General features: G+C 35.8%; 1 pseudogene; it reads left to right on the plus strand.

Moving 5' to 3' along the window:
* Positions 1 to 2,209: 2,209 nt before the first annotated feature.
* The window catches only part of LOC149553679 (receptor-like protein 4), a 79,106-nt pseudogene continuing 61,416 nt past the window's right edge, over positions 2,210 to 19,899 (plus strand).

Here is a 19,899-nt window from a genome sequence, read left to right on the forward strand (position 1 = left end):
TGGGTTTCATCCCCACCCCAGTTTTACTTTCTATTTGGAAGGTTTCTGGGTCACCAAATCTGTGTGTTCAAGTGTTGCAAATGATTTTGTTTCATGCTTACAATAGGTTACTTGGATGAATGATGAATATATCAGTATACAGTTTTATTGTTTAAAATTTTAGAAGTTACTGATTCACCCCTCCCCTCTCAGTAACTTGTCATATCTTGAATATTTCCAACACTAAAAACTCTTTTACCTTGGAATTGAAGTACAATATGTTCGCTGTCTCAAAATATCACACCAAAAGAACAATATTTTTGTATTTTTGTATTTTTTCAATGAATGCAATTCTAACAATGCAGCTACTATGAGGTCCTATTCTAACAGGGGGGTTAGCAAAGAAAATAATGAAACTAAAAGAAAATAACATGAAATCAAATAACTTGAAATTGAAATTCCTAAATAGACATAAGCTACAGAACACAACACGTTGCAAGTTAAACCTTTGAAGAAATTGGTAGAAAACCAATGAAAATATGAGCAACACTTCCTAGAATCCACTAATGCAATTGTCGGTGAGAATCTTTAACAAATCGAATGGTGTTTCACTCTTCATCATATCACAAGGCCATAGAAAGTGTGCTCATGCGAGACAAAAAGCTATGTAGACACAATCGGGTGATCTCTTCTCAAGCTCGTTACATTGATGAAATTCATATATCTGTAGCAAACACCAGAACTAAAAGATCGCACAACCAGACACAACACAATAAACCTTTGGCTCAATCACAATCTCATGAATAAAATCCACAAAACAATGACACATTTAGGAAAGAATAACTACACTCCGAATGCTAGCACCAAAATCATAACTTTATTGCATAATAACAATGGCCCTTGTTACATTTTACAATGGGGTATTTATAAGAATTCATCTCCTCAATTTGTGTTGAGAGTGAGAGATATCTTGATGCAATAAAATTCTTTTAAAACATTTAAACAAACTAAATATATACAAACTGACAATTTAACTGGTGCTTAGAGGGACTCCATCCATATTTTATTCATTAATTGGATGCATGAGTCCTTTACATGTCAAAAATAGAGAAAGCATGAGAGAGAAAGTAGGAGGAAGCCATCAGTTGAAGTGGAAGTGCTTGGAGATGTCCAAAATGGAAACTGACCCTTCACTAGGCATGTGCTGGAGTTAACTTGCCATCAGAATGTGCTCCCATTGCATGGAAAGTGCTATTTTTGGAATTGGTAGTTAACTGTCGGTGCACCTCTGAATTGTGGATCTACATGAAAATGCGGAGCTGCAAACCTGTATCAAAATGCAGAGCTACAGACTTGTGAAGTTGCAAAGCTACGAAGCTGTAGACCTATGTACCTACAGAGCTACGAACCTTGAAAGCTCAATTTGCCAAAAAATCAAAGTTCTCAAATTTGAAAATGGTTTCTGGGTTTTGCTCAAATTGGGTTTAAGATCATTTTTTGTATACATTCTTTGCCCATTTTTTTGATGATTTACACCCTCTTTATAGCCAATCACTTTCATAAACATGCACTCCTGCTTCTTCAATCTAAAATCCCAAGGCACTTGCATTGAATCTCGTCATTAATAGCTACATAAGATGAGGAGCTTGTTTCGCTTCATGTGTCCAACCTCTGTATCTTCGACCTTTGTCTTCTCTCCAACTGCCCTATCCTTCCCAACAAGAAACCAAGTGATCTAGGTGATCAAATGTTCGAAACTTTTTCATATTTTTTTGCAAATTTTTTTAGGCATTTTTAAATGGCTTTTTCGGAGGTCTTTTTCTTGAAATTTCAAGTTGAAACTTTCATCGGTTGCTAAAATTGGGTAGCCAAAGGCTCCCTATTTTAGGGACTAAAATTAGATCTTCAGTTCTTCTTTCCAACAGTGTAAGAAATTCTGAATTTTGAGCTCCGAGTCAAAAGTTATGACCCCAACAAGTTAAGGATACCTTTTTTACCTACAAAAAGAAGCAAATATTAGTCTGTAGAGATGAAAATGCTTAATTAAGACAATTTTTAGGGTGCTGGAACAAAAAACCCCAAAAACTAGCTACTTAAACAAAATCGGAGGTGAATGGGTGGCATGGCGCACGTGCAGAGTGCGCAGGTGAGTGTCCAATGTGTTATGTCGCTTTGGTGTGCTCGCGCATGGCCTTTGTTGGCATGCACATGACCCTTGGTGGTGCCACGCATGGCGCTGCCCTTGGTGGTGTGCGTGTGGCCTTTGGTGGTGTGTGCGTGCTTTGGGCGCACTGCCCTTAGTGGCATGTGTGTGGCCTTTGGGGGTGTACACGAGTGCTCAGGTGTGTGCGTAGCCTATGGTGGTGCGCATGCTGCCCTTGGCGGTGCGTTTGATTTTTTTTTGTTATTATTATTATTTAATTTAATTTTTTTTTTTGATTTTAAATTTTCTAACCAAGATTTCTTCTCCCGACTCCCAAACTATGAGTTCGGGAGTCAAAAAAAAAGTAGGGGGTCCCCATTCCTGGTGAGAAATGGGGCGTGTGTTGTGGACACCACAACACTAATCATAATATGATTTTACTAACAAGTTACATACACAATAATGCACTATTGTAAACCAATTGCATACTTGGACAATTTTCTGAGTACCAAAGCTAAGTATCTTTATTTCTGAGGTTTTCTAGAAGAATGTACTTCATGTGTTGCCATAAATGACAAAAATTACATATCTTTATTAGCCAATTTTAAATAATCTCCCTCTTTAGTATTGATGAGAACAAAATAGGGAAATTTGGCTAAGTATCAAAGACTTGCCAAAACATTACAATATCAATACATTAGTCATCTTTTACCACTTATCCATCTTAAATATGCTCTCCCTTTCAATATGATTTCATACCTTGCAATTTTATCTTCTCCCCTTTTCCTTATTTATAGTTTTCATATGCATCTTCTCCCCCTTTGACATCAAAGAACAAAGGTCAGAATGTTAAAAACTATCTATCTATTGTAAAAAACTATAATCATCTATCTTAAGCTGATAATATCTTCATAAAATCATCAACAACTTGCCTTGATACTATGTAAACCTTTTATCCATAGGTACTTGGCTATTTTAGTAGATGTGAGAATTGAACATAGGGCATGATGCAATATCAATTGTATTCAGATCAGAGTATAAGAAATTTCAATAAGTGTTCTTTGCTTTGACACACTCCTCCAATTGTGTCTCAATAGTAAATATATTTAAAGCAATAGATTCTTTGAATATTGATAATCTCTTCAAAGTTTATTCTTTCTAAAATTTCAGCTTCTTGATATCACCACGAATATTGGTCACTTGTCCTTCAAAGTCATCAACTTTGTTGGAAGGTTGTTGTATCTAGTTTGATAGAGCTTCTAGCTCACTAATCTTTCCTTCAATCTTACTGTCAAAATCCTTGGTCAAGTTATGAGATAAGGTAAACTTAATATAAAATAACTTTCCATCTTTTTGACATTTCTAAAGTTCATACAAGTATCAAGACTTAGCAAATCATTCTCGATATTTTGATAAATGGTGCTAAATAAATTAGCATCATGTGAAATCTAAGCCTTTAACTCTACAACACTCAACAAATTTTTAAACTCTTCATCAAAATATTTTAACACTACTTGTGCCCTCTGTTCAAGATCTACATCTATATGCTTGACTGCCAAAGTACTATGTAATTTTTCAGTTACCTCCATTAAGGTTCATTGTAGGCTCTTTACTTTCCTATTCTTCTCAATAAGTTTTTTCAAAGATGAGATCAAGTCAGTTTGATCATCATCATCACTTGTTTAGCTAGCAAAAAAAAGTGGAGTAGATGAACTAGATGGTTTAGATTCATCTTCCCTTTGCATCCTCTCTACTACTTCTTTAACTCTTCTTTCTTTTTTCTCTTTCTCTTTCTTTTCTTTTCTTTCCTTATCTTTCTTCTCTTCCACTTCTATTCTATTCTTCTTTTCTTCCTTTATTTTCCTTTTCTTTTCTTCCTGAACTCTTCTTTTTATTTCTTCTTCAAGAATTTTCGGCTTGGCTTCTGTTGGCGCTCAAAATTGTGTTCCCATTTTGAGCCTCTTTTTTAAATTTTGAGTCAAATCAAGCCCTATGAATGCCTATAAATGTGCATGTACCTGGTTGTTAGTCTGAGGCCTAAGAGGTGTTTAATGCTTCTAGAAACTTTCATTTAGTGTGTCTACTTGTTCCATAGTGATAAATGGCCATTCCGAGCTATTCTGTAAGATCCCGTTTTGAGCAATTGTTAAATTTGCATTTTTACCTTGTGTCAAACAACGACAGGAGGTTATGTTTGCCATTGAATATATCATACCCAAAAATTCATCATGACTTGCCACTTTGGAAGTTGTTAGTGTCTGTACCCAAGAACCTATGTTTCAAATTTTGAGTCATTTTGAGTTTGTTTGACTAGGTTTTGAATCCCTCAAAGTTGGTAGTTTACTATTTTCACACATTTGCAAATTGCACACATTTCTGGGAAGCCCTGTTTGACGTGTTATAACTTTTGACCAGTTGACTAAAATGCAAAAATTCTTGTTGCATTTCTTTGTAGATGTCAGAGACTTGTTATGTTTCAATTTTTAGCTTTGGACAATTTTTTTGATCAATTTTCAAATGTGATTCCAAACACAATTTCTATCTTTTCACTGGTGTCAACATTTGTAGATTGATTGGGACCCTTGTTCGAGATGTTATAACTCCAAATCCATGATAGGTGAAATCAAATGGATTGTACCACTGTGTTTTCCTTTGAAAATACTCTGAGTGTGTCAATTTTTAAGTCATGACAAATTCATTTGCACACTTTTCCAGCTCATTTCCATTTGCCAAAAATCACTTTCTGCCATTGTTCCCAATTTGTAAAATCCAAGTAGCCAAATTTGATCGTTCGCCATTTGTGTCCTATTATTCATCATAAGCCCAAATCATAGATTTATACTCTCCTTGGGACAGAGAATCAATGCCCTAGTTTTCATCTTCCCAAGTGTTAGTTTACCCAGTTTTCCAAGCCAAATCCGAACCCAAGTTGTTATTTTCTGACATGTTTTCTTGCAGAAAGTTCTGAGAGGTCAGCTTTGATAGCAAATATCTTTTGGCCTCAAACTTTTCATGAGATGAGATTTGATGAAGTGAAAGAGTGTGGAATAGAGATTCAGTGTGCCAGCTTTTAGAGTCCAGTCAGGTGTTTGGGTCAATTTTTAAGGCCAGTCAGCGGATCTCCTGGCACAAAGTTGACAAGATTGCAAGAAAGTGATAAAATGAGTTATTAATTATAGAAAAGTTATTGATTTTGAATCCTATTAGTATCAGATGATGAATAGGTCAGTTTGAGAATTCATTTGGTTGGAAATGAATTTTTCTTTTAGTCAGACCCACTTTGGGGTCCGACTATTTTCATCTAATTGCATAGAGTTGGACATGGGGTTAGAGGAGTTTTGTAGAAGGTAGTGTAAAATGTTTTAAACCAACATACAATGTGCATTATACATGTAACATTGTGAGTCCATTCAAAGTAAGGGATTGCTCACAAATGGCATGGCTAAAGGAACATTAGGGTGTCTACATTTGAGTATGATATGCCCAAGACGTTGTGCTCTAAAGTAGTTTATGATGATGATGGATCATGACTTCTTTCATGTGGAACACACAAAGAAGAAAACAAATCTGTTGCCCTACATTCAAATGATTCAAAATTGAACTTATTATCATTTTATGATAATAAGAAGATAAAATGGAAAAGATAACAAGATAAAGTTGAATAGATCCAAATTTTAGAAATAAAAGCTTACATTGGTCAATGGAAACTTTCTAAATATTAAGAAGCTCCATCTTGATAAAAGGGTGCAAGCTACAAGCTAAATCCAAAGGACAAAGGTCATGTTCAAATTCTAGATTTAGTATTTTCATTTGCAAAGCCAAACGTCTGTCATGTGAGCGTTTGACTACAATGATTTAAGTAACCACCATATCACATCAAGATGAGTTCCTCCTCCATTCTATTTGAATATGCATCAAGTGTAGGAGATTACAAAGCGACATAATATTCAATGCATTTTGACGAGGCCACCCATGCTAAGAGCAACAGAACATAAAAATCCAACCCATGGCATATAAAAATAGAGAATCTACACCATTAAAGAATAAAAGTTGCAGCTTCCAAGTAGGCAGATGTAGTTACAAGCAGACTACGCCTTGTAAAAGGAAGGAGATCACACATTAAAGGCAATAAAAACCATAGTTTAAGAAGAATATGTTGAATTGAAAGCTGCGAGTTCCAAGCAAAAAAGATGCCCATGCGTGAGTGAGAAATCTTTCTTACTTTAACCTTGTGAACATAGATATTTTTGTGACTAGAAATATTCCTTTAATCACGTTAAGAAAGAAGATGCCAGCAGTCAATTCATGTAATTAGAAGGAGACATATGAGTCAAAAGGAAGCTGCCACACCATTAAAGCCTCTAAGCCGCTGTTGAAGACAACTCACGCCTGGGCAATTAACAAAGAGAAATCCCTATTGATAGAGATTCAACTCAATGTGAACAAGGAGCAACATCAAAGGTAAAAAGAGGAGTAGATCCATGCTTGACAAAGTTTCTACACATGCCATCCAATAAAAAAGACTGAAGATCATGACACATGAGCTCAAGCCAGTGTGTTAGAAATAGGAAGGGAGACTTTACCAAAAAGACTAGCGCCAAACTAAAATATAGGCAGCGTGAAGACAATAGGGGATAAGGTCCACACCAGACATTTTCAAGGAGAGTCCAAGCAATAAAAAATGCAAGAAACTACAATCAACAACATATAAGAAGCAGTCAAAATTTAAAATGAGGGAGGGACATATTCAAAAGCCACCCACAACAAAGGGGCAAAAAGGCCCACGCCTTAAAGAGATGCCCACGGCTCGAACCCACAACTAAAAAGGAGAAATTGTGGATATAAGATGTAGAGACACCTTGCAAAAACAAAGGGGTAGGGAAGCCTGCATGATGAAGAGGAGCCACCCAAAATTGCAAGAAAAGATGCAGGCATAATCTAATGAAGGATCCATGCAGGATTTGAAGGGGCCCTTTCAAACCATTTATCCCACATTGCCTATGGGTAAAACCTTTTCAATATTTAAATAATATCCTATGCTCAATGACTTGTGAATTGAACAAAGAGCCTTTTGGAAAGGTTTTGCTTGTGTATGGTGGGCCTCTTGCATGTTGGATGAGGAAGACAATTGGCATGAAAAATAAGCAAAATTTTAGATGAAGATGCAGGCTTGCTAATGTGGTGATGGAGCCTAGAGATGATGCCACATGGCGAGATGAACGGTGGGGGCATACCTGTAAAATAAAGATGCAGGGAAGATAAGAATTGTAGGTAAGTGGGCTACTACCACGTGGTAGCGAGTCCCACTTAGAGATGACATGGCAATCTGGAACAAGAATAGACACAAGGCACAGGATCATGACACATGTCACGATCTGATGGCTAGCACATGCCCACATGTTAGAGATGCATGCCCATTAAATAATGTGGGTAAGTGGGTGAGTGCCACATGGTGATGATGGGTAGGTTGAGGTTGACTAATAATTGAGTGCCATGTGGTAGTCCAATGACAGTGTGCAAAAAAATAGCAAATCAAAAGCTGCCACGTGTCACAGAGGTCAAAGTTTGTCTGACCCAGATGGAGATAAAGGAAAAAATGAAAGTAATTAAAATATCAAATATTTTAATATTTTCCCAGGTTTAAACATGAACATGCAAGACTTTTAAATTAAAAGGTTTTAATTCTAAAGTTAGACTTTAGAAAGTTTTAAATTTTTGCAAAAGATGAGTATGCAGACCTGAGTGTTCTAGCAGAGGGGGATGTTTTCAAACTGGTTTTCAAGGAGTTCCAGAAAGGCAAACATAGTAGTATTATATATTGCCGAAATTGTGAGAAAATGAACTTTTTGATTTTGAGGTCAATTTTTGCACAAGATGCCACTGGTTCAAGCTACAGGAGGATTTGTCTCAGGTTCCTATCTTGCAACCGAATTCAGGTATCAGAGTTTAGTTGTGACTTCTAGCAAAGCAATGACTTGAATATGCATAAAAGACAAGGAAAAGGCAATTGGGGTTGAGTTTGGTCGCATTCAAATTGAACCTCAACTCCTCCACATAAGGTTATCAGATATTTTGGATGCATGAAGAGTTTTCATCATTTCATTAAAGATTTTGGCAAATCAATTACAAGCAATGATGAAAACAAAATCAGATCAAATGCGTAGAGAGATGAAAGAGTTTTTGCAATTGCTAGGGATGGAATTCCAAGTGGACACATGTCATCTTCAGAACAGATCTGAGAATTCTTTCTTGTCTATATCTTTCTTTCTCTGATCCATTGTAAGGGTTCCAATTTTTGGAGAAAAAACCACTCACTACTGTGATACCAGGTCTTGGTTCCAATTTTTGATGTGTTCCCATGACTGTGACACCATATTTTTCAGTATAATTCTCCCATGTGAATAGTAGTAGGAAGGAATATACAAATAGTTTAGATCTGTTAGGTGTTTTCATGTTTTCATTTCATGCATTTGGTTGTATTATTTCAAGGAAATTAATACAAAGAGCAAAATAATTTCATTAGTTTCATTCTGATTCTCGTCTCTAGTATCAGTGAATTGTAAATGTTTTATGATCTTTGAACAAAGAGCTTAGGTCATAGTTGTAGTCCCTTAAGGTTGTATGTTTTTTTTTTGTTGCTTATGACTCAAGGAGTTATGTAAATGCTTCAAGGAATGAACAGGGTTGCAGGTTCATTGAGAAGTATTTCATGTAAGAATGAGGTTTGGATTGAGCGTCGATGTTAATTTACAAGGTAAATAGATAGATTATATATCTAAATATATACATGAGTATCAAATATCCATATGTATGCATTTGATTCATGGATTCACCCAATGGATTAGGCATTGGTCAGTTACAGGATCATTAAAGTCTTATTGCTACATATCTGAGGGTTTGTTGAATTCAACATTATTAATCAAATGTTCTTTCCCTTTCATGTTGAAGGACCTAAATGTTTAACTCTCACTCACCTTATGAGATTCATAGCTTTGCATTTAGCTACTATAGATTTGTGTCATTTCATGAGTCATTAGGAGAAATAAGGGTAAAATCTGCTTAATAGATTCAAAAATATGTTTTTGCATTGGTACGGTATCATTTGAGTCTAAGGTCTACCTACCTAGGTTAGCAGAGCTTGAAGTAGAAGAAGGGTCATGCCTTATAGTTGGCCTATTGTCAGAAATGGCATGTTGAAAATGTGAGTTAGCTGCCCCTAGATATGTTAGTTTCTCAGTGGGATAATTGAAAACCCTCTAGCATTTTCAAACACCAACAACTTCTTCAATTTTTCTCTCTTTTTTGCCTCTAATAGCTTCTTTTCCTCTTCAATTTGTTTTAATTGATCTTGAATGACCTTGGCCTTAGATTCAGATTTTTTAAAACTCTCAAAAGGGTTAGTATCATCAATGCTAATAGTAACATTGGTCTCATCAATTTTCATAGTGTCACCACTTACTAACACTTCTAAAGTTCTAGGTGCTGGTGAAGGTGTTATCTTTGATTTTGTCATCATCTCACTTATAGTTGTTGTTGTTTCACTTCTTATTTTATCCTTCTCACCCACCATAAATAGAAATGGTCTCACCTTGTTTCTCAAGTAAGGTACTAGATTTTTCAATAATTTCTTGACTTCTTCCTCATCATATGTCTTGCATATGGTCCTTACATAGACTTTTGAAGTTCTGTGTCCTCTTCTTGAGCTGGTGCTTTCTTCTCTATAAGTCTATCATAGATATTTTGATTTAATATGTCTTCAATATCCTTAAGTTTCAAATTATTAGTAATTGTGTATCTCACAGTAGAGATATCAATCTGATCTTTTTCAATATCATTAAATAGATCAAAAAAATTGTTCATTAGAACAAAGTTCCCTTCATTTGCAATGGATAAGTTAATCTTCTCAATCTTTGACTTCCAAGGTTGCCTTGCTTTTCTTGATGACTATTTAGAAATAGTAACTTTCTCTTTCTATTTAAATTCTTATTCTTCTTCTTCTTCTTCTTCACTAGATTCCACAATTTCCAACAATTGCTTCTATCTTTTACTTGGTAGAATAGCTTTTTGCTTGACTCTTTTAGTTTTGGTAGTCACAGCTTCCACTAATCTTTATAATTTTCTCTTTGGCTCACTTGGTTGTTCAACTAATACTGCAGCCTATGGAATGTTATGTTCTAAAGATGTTTCTGGAATAGACTCTAGTAATGGTTGTACATACATTATTCCTTGTTTCATGGTCTGCCTAATTACCTATGACTCAATTTTTGTCATATTGGCCTTAGTTAGAGCTTTCTTTATTATTGTCTCAATTTTCTTGTGAGATGCTTTCTCTAAGGATGCTTAATGGGCTCATTGGGTAATTTCTTTATAAGTCCCAAATCTATACTTAGCTTGGTCCTTCTCAAAGTTCAACAATAGATCAATATATCCAATTGCTACATCATCATTTAACTCATAACCTAAGAGATCAAGGAATGTTTCCCAAGGTTCTATTTCTTAAATTTGAATTAAATTTGTATCAACCATAACACATATATCATCTTTGAATCTTTCTACAATTACAGGAGCAATTCTAAATCTTTGCCTCATCCCATTCTAAAATGTTTTCATTATCAAATTTTTGATATCTAATATTTTATCTTCTGTATGTCTTCTACATACATTTGTAATCTTCTCCATGGTACATCTCTCACTACTCATAATCTTTGTGACTAATACTTGTATGGAAATCTCTTAAGTGCATGAAAGAATATATGATTGATCAATGACTAAAATCTAAACACACCATTCTTGGTTCTCTTGATCTTCTCTAGGTTTTCAAGAAGTTGCACTCTTAGAATTTCACTTCGGTTGATTTTTTCCTTCTCAACACAAATCTTATAGGCTGCATAGATGATTCCTATTGCTAATGCATCAATCTTAAAACTTGCACATATAGAATAGGAAATGATTCTACTTAGGAATCTTATATCATCTTGTTTAATTATTTTGATCAACATGGCCTTCCCATTATAAACTCGTTTTGTGTAGCTCTCAACCTTCTTAACAAGTTTCTCACTTATAGGTACACTTCCTTGTTTTCTAAGACCAATTACCTCATGAATAAAGTTTTTTGAAATGTTAAGTACATTATCTTCCATCCATAATTTTTCATCATGAATTCTACTTAGTATGATTTGAGTCCACTCTTTGGTGTCCAATTCTCAATAAAAGTGACATTTGAAAAGGTCTAGTTCCTTCAAATGTTCAAATCTGAGCTTTATAGTCATCTCATGGTTAAAGAAAATTTCCATATCTTTGTTCATATACTCACTCCCAATAGTTTAAAACTTGCTATTAAGATAACTTCCTACATCTTCTAAATATACTATATTGTTTGGATTAATGGATAATGTTGAATTAAGGTTTCCTTCTATAGAATTCACATAAATAAACTTTTATTTTGGTCTCCCCTCTTTCTCAACATAATGAACTAATGACATATCCATGAATATATCAAATAAAAATTTTATCAAAGAAATTCTGTGGAGAAATGATAAAATACCTCTTTCCAAAAATAGGGTTTAGTTCAAAATTTCCTTGTGAAGTCAGTTCTAAGTGCTCTATGCTTCTGATGTAATTGCAATCAAGTGTTAATCAAGTCTATACTCCATTTTATTCATTCAATTAAAACTTACATTAATTGCATACATTACAAACATGAAAAAACTATCAATTACATTCTAAAATCAAATATCTTCTTGAAATCTTTGTTCGATCTTCAAATGTCACCTAAGGTTTACAATGACTTCCTTCCATCATGATAATGCTCCAAAAATATTTTCTCCACAAAATTCTCTATAAAAACATATTTTTCATCTTCTTCTACAAAATTAAATTTCTTTGTAATAATAGTAGCTCTTGATTCCTTCATAATAGGTTCTGGTAAGCTCCAAATTTCAAGCGAGCTTAGATACCATCTAAACTTATCTTGATACACCTTTCCCCAAATTCGCTATAGATAGTTCAATCTTGATGGGGAGAGTTAAGGTAGACTAACTAGTCTATGCCACTATTCCACGATAGGATCTTGGTGTTCTCCTAACACCTAACTTGGTGTATAGGATTTCCTACCAATCAGAACATCCCCTAACCTACCCTAACCTTCCTACTAGGTACACTGACCAAATCTTGCTTTATGGCTCACTTATTCTCCTAGGAAGACAATTCTTCCAAAAGGAATATGTAGGTCTACCAAGGTTCTCCTAATTTTAATGGTGTTAAGGGAACATTTTTAGCATGGTTGAACTGATGATGACAATGGGCTCTTACTCAATCTCTTAGTTTCTTTACAATAGGGCTACTAAGAGAGCCACTAATTAGGCCTCCACCTAAATTTATAGAGCTAATAACTCCTTACCCTTAGAGATTAAGAACACCTAGCCCTAAGAGAAAATTCTATGCAAAGTTCATAATTAGATATTTTTTGGGGTCTTAGGCCACCAAAAGGCTATACAACAATAATAGAGAAAATGAGGGTTTTAGAGGGTTTTAGAGTTGTTTGTTGTCTCCAATTATAAGAAACCTTCCTCAAATAATCAAGACTCCTCCTCTTCAATAAATAACCTTCTCATACCCCTCTTGAATTCCTCAAAAGGGCAAGTCTTTACTCTAGATGCTTTTCTCTTGAGAGCTCCTTCTTTGTTTACTATCCCTAGTTGGGCATTGCCTAGCTCGCCTAGGGCTTTGTCAAATAGTTTCTTGCACACAATTTTTGGGCCCTTTCTTTCATATTAATACAAATTAGGGTCCATATTCTTGAATTCCAAGGAATCAAGGTTTTCTTGTGGTGGAAAGAAGAACTACAACCCATTCTCCATGGAGTACTTCAAAACTGGCAGAGTATAAACAAAACTAAAAAGATTTAAAAAAACACTCACACACTAAGAACTAAACCAATATAAAGAAATTAAAATCGAGTATATATAGTACACAAACTAAATCATGTAACAAAATTCTAACTTCAATGTATCTCACTACCAAAATCAAGTAAAAACTAGTAAATTTGCATTAAAATAAATCACAGCCTGTTGTACCAGTACGGTGCCATACAAGACAATGATTTCCAACCCTTGGTTAGGGTTCTTATATGCTTAAATAGGTACTTACATATTAAGAATATAGGTTTTAGGGCCTTTTTCAAGCCACATTACAAATTAAGTCTCTTGGAAACAAAATGGAAAAAGTTAAAAAGTTGCTAGCAACTTTTAACCAAGTTTTTTTGCTTAGGTAGAATTATTTGTTTCTATCTTTTAAGATCATGTTTGATCTTCACAAAAAATACTTGGGAGTAAAAAAATCACTAAATTGTTTCATCTAAGGATCCCTAAACTCATAATGACATCTCTTCCATATGGTGGTAGTTTTGACATAACATTGCATTGTTTATGCACTTTAATCTTTTAAGTAAGTAGTCCACCTTGGAAGGTCTTTTAATGTACACATATTCTTAAAATGCAATAAAGACTCCTAACTCAACCTTTCACCAAAAAATAACTAAGAATGATACCAACCCAAGGTCAAGGTACCATTCTCAATAAAGACCAAGGAGGAAACTTTAAAATCTATCCTAGCTTGGACACACAAGCATGAGTTATATGCTCTTATTGTATTCACATACTTCTTAAGAGAAGTTCATCATACCAAAAATGAAATTTTAGGAGCCTTTGAAGGGTTCTCCTACACCATACTCCCCCCTTAGCACAAAATAAGGCACTTTGGGATCAAGAAGAGCTAGATTAGTGCCAAACTTCTTGAAATGTTCTTCCTCAACCCAGGTGGCTTCAGATTTTTGTTGATCCTTCTATTTAATTAGATGTTCCACATAAACTTTATGTCTTGTAGCTTTCTTCACCCTAGATTCCAATACTTTCTTTACTTTAGCTAGATTCTTCTTGGGCATTGTATTAGTGTTGAGGTCTTCTATGACCCTTCATGGAGTTGTACTTTGCTAACTAATTTCTCCCTTAAGCCTGATCAATTCTACAATATTAAACACTAGTGAGATGGCTAGGTTTGATGGAAACTCTTCTCATTTGGAGCTTAGTAGGAATAACTTGTTGCATTCTTGCATTGTTAATGTGGACCATGACATAGTCCCCAATATGAAACTATACTTCTTTCCTCTTCTCATCCATTTTGGCCTTGAGTCTTTGAGTAGACTCCAACATGGTTTTATTCACTTGTTCTTGAACCTCTTTGATAGTTTGGGTAAAACATTTAGCTTGTTCACTTTTTAACTCCATAGGACCTAAGTCTCTTAACTCACTCACTCATTTAGGGTGTCTACCATATACTATCTCAAAAGGACTTCTTCCTATGCTCCTATTGACACTATCATTATAAGCATATTTAGCCTGAGATATAGCAAGATCCCAATTCTACCCATACTCCTTTGTTAAGCACCTTAGCAAGTTACCAAGCACCCTATTGATAACCTCAGTTTCACCATTAGGTTCAGGATGGTATGCTAAACTAAAAGAGAGATTAGGTCCCAGCCTTTTCCATAAGGTTAGCCAAAAATGACCCATGAACTTGATGTACCTATTAGACACAAAACTCATAGGGAGTCCATGAATCCGAAATATCTCCTTCAAAAAGAGATGTGATATATAACTTGCATCATGAGTAGTTTTACATGGAATGAAATGACCCATTTTAGAGAACTTGTCTACTACAACATAAATGATATCCATACCTAATTTGGTTTTAGGGATTCCAACCACAAAATCCATACTTACACATTCCCAAGGCCTATTTGGAATTGGCAAGGGTTGATAGAGTCCTACATTTCTTGAACCTTTTTTAGCTCTTTGACATATTCCACATTGCTCAACATATCTTCATACATCCCTTGCCAACTGAGGCCAAAAGTAGCATCTCTGTGCTAACTCCAATGTCTTATTTATGCCAAAATATCCACTCAAGCTACCATAATGCTTCTCTTGAATCAAATTTTTCCTCATGGATCCCTTAGGTACACATAGCTGATTACCTTCAAATAACAATCCATTTTGAAGGGTATAATCAGAAAAATCACTATGAAAATGATTCTCAAACTCTAGGAATACCTTGTAGGCTTGGGAGAAGTCATCTTTCTCTATGTATAAATATTTGAAACCTTCTATTCCAATGCTTTGCAGCTGTACTTCTTGGATAGTCAAAATATCTCTACTCAAGGCATCTACTACCTTGTTGAGCTGCCCCTTCTTGTGTTTGATCATGAATGTGAAATACTGTATATACTCCATACACTTCAAATTCCTATTAATAAACTTCTCTTGAGTGTTTATATAGCTCAAAGCTTGATTATCTATAAAGACATCAAATTCTTTGGGTAGGAGATAATGTCTCCACTTCTTGAGAGATTATACTAATGCATAAAACTCCAATTCATAAGATGAATATTTCTTCTCTACCTCATTGAGTTTCTCACTAAAGAATGCCATAGGTCTTCCTTCTTGACTCAATACACCCCCTACTACTACATTTCTTGCATCACATTCAATAGTGAACAATTTATCAAAAGTAGGTAAGATTAAGATGGGTTTTGTAGCTACCTCTTATTTCAATGTTTGAAATGCTTTCTCTATTGCCTAAGTCCATTTGAACTTTTTTTTCAGCACTCCTTTGATGGTGTCTAGTATTGGTGCACAAATCCCACTAAAGTTCCTAATAAAATTTCTATAAAATTGTGCCAAACCATGAAAACTTCTCAATTCAGTCCTTGTTCTAGGAGTAGGCCAATCAAAAATTTCTTCCACTTTTCTTGGGTCCATTTTTAGATTACCCTTGGACACTAAAAAGCCCAAATAAACCAATTCTTGTTGCATGAATACACACTTTTCTAGATTAATGGCTAGTTTCTCTTCCTGGAGTCTCTTCAGGACCAACCTTACATGTTCTAGGTGCTCTTCTTTTATTTTTTTATAGATTAGTATATCATCTAGATACACTACCACAAATATACCTATAAAGTCCTTCAAGACCTCATTCATTAATCTCATGAAAGTGCTTGGGGCATTTATAAGCCCAAATGGCATTACAAACCATTCATAGAACCCATCTGTGGTCTTAAAAATGGTGTTCCATTCATCACCCTCCTTGATTCTAATTTGGTGATAACCACTCTTTAAATACAACTTAGTAAAGTATATAGCACCTCCTAAACATTCCATTAAGTCTTCTATTCTTGGAATAGGGAATCTATACCTAATAGTGATCTAGTTAATAGCCCTTGAATCTATACAAAGCCTCCATTTTCCTCCTTTCTTTGCTGCTAAGTCCACTGGGACTATGCATGGACTAATGCTCTTCTTAATCAACCCTTGATCTAATAATTCTTACACTTGTCATTGGGACTATGCATGGACTAATGCTCTTCTTAATCAACCCTTGATCTAATAATTCTTACACTTGTCTTGCCACTTCCTTATTTTGATTTAGAGTAAGCTTATAGGTTTCTTTGTTAGGCAAAGAAGCACCAAGTACAAAATCAATTTTATGGATGATTTATCTCTTATGTGGTAATACTACTGGTGTTCCATGTAAAATAATATCCTTGAAATCATCAAGAATTTTCTACACTTTAAGAGCTATTAGCTGCAACTTAGTATCTTCCTCCTTTGGCTTGACTATAATTGCACATCCTATGGTCTCCTCATCTTGTAAAGCTTCCAAGAACTCTTTACCACTACTAAGTAGCACATTAGGTGTCTTAGAAGCTTCCCCTTCATTCTCTATTAAGGACTAAATTTTAAAAGTCCTTCCATCTTTCTTGAAAGAAATGGCATTTTCTTCTTCATCATAGATCACCTTCCTATCAAATTGCCATGGTCTTCCCAATAGAAGATGTGATGCAGGAGCATCCAGAGGTATAAGGGCAATCCTGTGTCACCCAAAAAAATGTACTTAGACTTAGTTTTTGTTTCGTGTCTTTACATTTTTGGATACCCATTTGGCTCAAATAAAGGTTCCAACTCTCATAGTTCAACTATCAGTGCGTTTGAAAATCTCAAAAAAATAGGAGCATGTATTTGGGCCATCATTTCGGTAAACTAGAAGGTATGAATTGGCCAGATGAATGTAATCATGATTTAGAGCATTCCAAAAAAAGAATCAATTAAATAGGCCCCATGGTTTGAAAGTTATTGCAGTTTTTTGGGTTTTGGAGACCTCCTAAGAATGCTTCAAAGTCAGGTTTGGGGCATTAAATGACCTTGAAAAGGGTCAAAAAATGGGGGATGAGTGAAGCTTGTCCATAGGGCTATAGAGCTCTTTGAGAGCTTTTCAAAAATGTAAACGGTTCATCAATCGAAGCTACGGTTCAAAAGTTATGCCTCCCGAAAGTTTGGTTACCATTTTTGGATTCTTCTAGATTTGTACCGACTTCTAATGCAGCTTTCGGAACCTTCTATTTGGTCGGTGGATGCCTACTAGCACTTTCTAGAATGTACTCCCTGTCCTTAACCCTCTGGGGTCTATTTAAGGAGATTTCTGGCATTGTAAAAGGCAGTTCGGAGTGGAGTTTGAGAGGAGGTGCTAAAAAGAGAAATATTCTCCAGATTTATGCTATTGTAAGCCCTTAGGGCATGTTCTAAAGTTTATTTTCTCTGTACTATTTGTACTAGCTTATTTTCTCAGTTAATATAATTTTCATTTTCTGTTGTGTCCATTCTATTTTTGGGTCGTGTCCCCATCAAGTGGTATCAGAGTGGGTTTTCCTGAGTGTGTAGACGGAGCGCTGACTGTGAGGCAGTTTGCACCAGGACTGTGTGGTTGTGGGTTCGAGTTAGAAGATGCCTCCATGGAGAGAGCATGGTGGAAGGGATAGAGCTATTAATCTTGAGGAGGTTAGAGCCCTCCAGAGGCAGGTACAAGCATTGCAAGAGGAGCTTCATAGAGGAGCAAATGTTGCCGCAGGTGACAACAGTGAGGATGATAATGAAGAGGAAGTAATGGGACCAGAAGAGGAAGTTCTGAATCCTATAGAGGAAAGGCTTTTTAGGGCCATTACTAAGTTTGGGAAAAGATCTACAATTGAAGTGGGTGTATTTTCAGGAAATCTGAAACCAGATGAGTTGATCGATTGGATCAATGAACTGGAAGAATACTTTGAGTATGAGGATATAAGGGACCTAGATAGGGTTAAGTTTACAAAGGCCAAACTAAAAGGCCATGCCAAAATCTGGTGGCAAGAGGTTCAACTGGAAAGACTTAGAAGAGGAAAGGAGAAGATCACAAGATGGGATTGCATGGTGGACAAATTGAAGAAGCAGTTCATTCCTATGGACTATGAGCTTGATCTATTTAAGAAGATGCATGGGTTAAAGCAAGTAGGAAGATCAGTCCAAGAATATACAGAGGAGTTTTACTGACTCTTGATTAGAGCGGGGCATGCAAAAGCAAATAAGGAGAAGGTTTCTCGTTATATCAATGGGTTATGACCTAGCATCCAGGAGGAATTAAGTTTGGTAAGAATGACCAGCATTGAAGAGGCATACCAGTTTTCCCTACGAGTTGAAGAGAAGTTGAATAAAAGGTTTGAAGGAAGACAAAGAGGGTGCGGTCAAAGAGGAAGGGGAAGTGATAGATCATCTAGAGGCCGCAATGAAGCCCAAAAGAAAAATGAAGATGTGGGTACTAGCAGGAACCAGAGGAATGAGAGTTTCAACCGATCCCATGATCAAGACTTTGGAAATCAAAGAGGAAGAGGTAGAGGACATGGACAAGGAAGAGGAGGCTTCTGTGGTACCTATTTCCACTGCAATGAAGAAGGTCATTGTGCCTTTGAATTCCCTCAACAACAAGGAAGGACATATAGGAGAGCTGAGGGCCAAGCTAGGGTTGCTCATGTGGATGAGTATGCACAATCATCACATTCAGAGGATGCAGAAAGAGGAGAGACCTTGGTAAATGAAAGAGTCCTACTAAGTGGTGAGAATGAACTAGGACAATGGAGGAGTTTGTTCTGTACCAAATGCAAGTGTGAGGATAAATGTTGTGATGTGATCATTGATGGTGGTAGCACTGATAACTTGGTATTAGAAGAGATGGTCTCTAAGCTAAAGCTCAAGAGGGAGAAACATCCCCAACCCTATCGGATTTCTTGAGTAAAAGATGATCATAAGGTCCTGGTAAGTGAACAATGTTTAGTGAAATTCAAAATTGGGAGTTACCATGATGAAGTTCTCTGTGATGTTATTTCGATGGATGTTTGCCATCTATTGTTGGGTAGACCATGGCAGTTTGATAGACATGCAGTGCATGATGGACATGCAAACACATACTCTTTGACAAAGGATGGAGTTCGCCACAAATTGAAGCCCATTAAAAGGAAGGTGAAAAGGTATGTAGTAATACTAGGATTTGTCTTGTTGATGGAAGGAAGTTTTTAGATGGCACGAAACATCAGCATATGTGCTATGCTTTGATTCCTAGGAAAGATAAAGAAGGTAGTAGTGAAATACCATTTGAAGTTTCAGATTTACTAGGGGAGTTTGGAGATATTATCTCTAATAATGTTCCAGATGGATTGCCACCAGTAAGGCAAATTAGTCATCAGATAGATCTGATTCCAGGAGCTAGTTTTCCTAACAAGGCTACTTACAGGATGACTCCTACTGAAACAAAGGAGCTAAATAGACAGGTTCAGGAGCTATTGAGGAAGGGCTTGATTCGATAGAGCCTGAGTCCATGTGCAGTACCTGTAGTACTTGCACCAAAGAAGGATGGAGAGT

The sequence above is a fragment of the Cupressus sempervirens genome, chromosome 6, assembly GCF_028749045.1.
Source record: "Cupressus sempervirens isolate cs-2001-9-10 chromosome 6, ASM2874904v1, whole genome shotgun sequence".
Taxonomy (NCBI): Eukaryota; Viridiplantae; Streptophyta; class Pinopsida; order Cupressales; family Cupressaceae; genus Cupressus; species Cupressus sempervirens.